Below are 2,794 nucleotides of genomic sequence, written 5' to 3'. Positions count from 1 at the left end.
TGGATATATATATATATATAATCATGGTGGTAGTTGGCTTCTTTGGAGCTCTGCTAGGGTTTTAGTTGAATGGTTGATTGCTACCCTCTTGGTGGTATTGTTTCTGCACTTTCTTAGTCATTCTTCTTGGTTTTAGCGTGTTGGTGTTCTTTGGTTTTTTTTTGCTAAGTTTCCTTAATGTTTCCCTCTTCCTGAATGAGTGGTTTTTTGAATTTTACTGTTCCATTGGTGTTTTCGTTCTTGCTACTGAGGAAGCTCTTTGTGCTCTAGAGTTATTCTATTTCTCTGATGGCTGTTTCGGATGCTTTGGATATGGCCACTAATATACAATGGGAAAAAGTTATATTTGCTGATATAGTGGGAAAGTGTTTTGATACATTGAAGAACTATGATGACTTGTCTTTTCCTCAATCATTCCATGAGGGCTCTGATCCTATCTTTAAGTCAATTAGAAAAAAAGTTGGCTATTTTCTATACGGAGGATGATATTTAGGGACTGGCTGTAATTTTACATTGATTGGCAAATTTCAACTTGGCCATCCAAAGATGGATGCCATTCGCAAGTTTTTTGACAGCCTGAAGCTGAAGGGGATTGGAGGGTGGGTTTACTGGATGGTAGACTTATTCTAATCAATGTTTCTCGGGAAGAGGATTATTTCAGGCTATTCTCTAAAAAAATGCTACAAATTGAAGGCAGTGTTTATGAAGCTCCTTAAGTGGTCACCTGATTTTGACCCTAGTAAAGAACTTCCCATAGTACCTATTTGGTGTAAACTTTCTGGTTTAAAGTTGCACTTTTTCAATCACAAAGTGTTATTCAATATTGGTAAAGCATTGGGAATACCTTTAAAATTGGATGTTCCTACATTCAATTTATTTAGACCTTCAATAGCTAGAATATTGATAGAGAGAGATAATACCCATCTTACAGAGGAGGAGATCTGGCTTGGAACTGAACACAATGGGTATTGGCAGAGAATTATTGCTGAACAAAGGCCAGGTGCTTCAGGTTGCATCCTAGATTAAGAAAAGGGCTAACTGATGTCTCTAGGGAGCCTGAGATCTTGGTAAATGGAAGTAAGGTCAAAGAAGTTAGAGATACTATTCATGTTTACCAAAAGAAAACTGGTATTAGTGTTAGTGGTTCACCCCCTTTAGTTACTGATGGGGAGGGGCTGGGAAATCCTCCTTGCCATGGGGTGGAAATTGCTACTTTTATTCATACAGTTAGTAGGGAGGCTACAGGACTAATTGGGGAACGAGGGGAGGTTGGTACAAGCAATGTTTTGCATGACACACTAGGTGCTGCTATTCTTTCGGACCCTGCTGGGGAGTCTGTTGGGGGCTTTTCTCTAGATGGAATGGCCATAAAGCAATTGAATATTTCTTTGGAGGAGAAATGGAAATTACAAAAGTCTAAAAAGAAGAAGAAAGGAGCCATGGAGTTAAAAAATCTTATGGATGGTAGTTTGAATTTGGTTGAGCGGTCTTCTCAGCAGGGACTCTTGACTTCTCAGATTAGAACCAGAAGGAGGGGGAAATCCACTGCCTTTGGATGATGAATTTCTTATGCTGTAATGTTAGGGGGTTGGATCATCCTAGATCTCTTAATAAACTCCTTTCCCTTAATAGGATTTACAAGTTTTGGATTATTGCCATTCTGGAGCCTATGGTCTCCAAGCATCAATAAAGAATCTAAAAGAAAATTCATGGGTTTAATTTCTTCTCCAGCCTTAATAATAAAATATGGACTCTCCGCGAAAAGGAAGTTGATTGTACTATTTTAACAGACAATGCACGGTTCCTTCATTTGAATATCACTCTTGGGGGAAGATGTGATCAGACCACTTTTATCTATGCTCTTCATTGACTAGACAAGAGCTGTGGCTTCACCTCAATGATATTAGCAGATCTTTGAACTCCTTTTAGTTAGTTAGATGGGATTTTAACTGCCTCTCTTCCCCTAATGAAAAGCTTGGGGGTAGGGCCCCTAATCAAAACCTAATTAATAGCTTTAATGACAACATTCATTCATCTGGATTATTTGATTTGGGATTTACTGGCCCAAAATTTACTTGGAGAAGAGGCAATATTTGGGAAATACTTGACAAAATTTTGGTTAATGATGATTGGCTCAAGGAATTCTGCTATACTTCTGTTCAACATCTCACTATGATCTGTTCTAACCATAGACCCCTTTTAACCACCATCTTTACATCTCCAACCAAGAGTAAATCTTCTTTCAGGTATTTTAATATGTGGTCTTCACATTGTGATTTCCTTCAGCAGGTGTCCTAGGTCTGGAAGGACTGTGGTCGTCATAATCCTTGGGTTAAACTTTGGCAACTTTAAAACAAACTTGGTAAGAATCTTTTTCAGTGGAATTGAAAAACTTTTTGGAATATAGATGTCAGGGTGCAGGAAGCTGAAAGAGAGATGGCACGGTGGGAAGCACTACTGGAAGATCATCATGAAGTTAGTAATGATCTTTTAGTTGCTAATGATAAGTTGGTGAATACCATTGCCATGCATGAGTAGTTTTATTCCAAGAAAGCTGATATTAATAAACTCCATGAGGGAGACAGAAACCCCTTGTATTAATTATAGAAGAAAGTGCAATACTATTCACAAAATTTAGGACTCTAGTGGCAGGTGGCTGTATACTGTTGAGTCTATTTCTTCTAGTGTTGTTAACTACTTTCAGGGAATCTTTACTCAAACTCAGAATTTCAGAATTTCTATTCAATAGGAGCTTTTCAGGGAGCCTCTGGATTATACAAAGACACTGGATCTG

This window comes from Phalaenopsis equestris, unplaced genomic scaffold (genome assembly GCF_001263595.1).
Source record: "Phalaenopsis equestris unplaced genomic scaffold, ASM126359v1 Scaffold232356, whole genome shotgun sequence".
Classification (NCBI taxonomy): domain Eukaryota; kingdom Viridiplantae; phylum Streptophyta; class Magnoliopsida; order Asparagales; family Orchidaceae; genus Phalaenopsis; species Phalaenopsis equestris.
Note: the sequence above shows the minus strand (reverse complement) of the source record.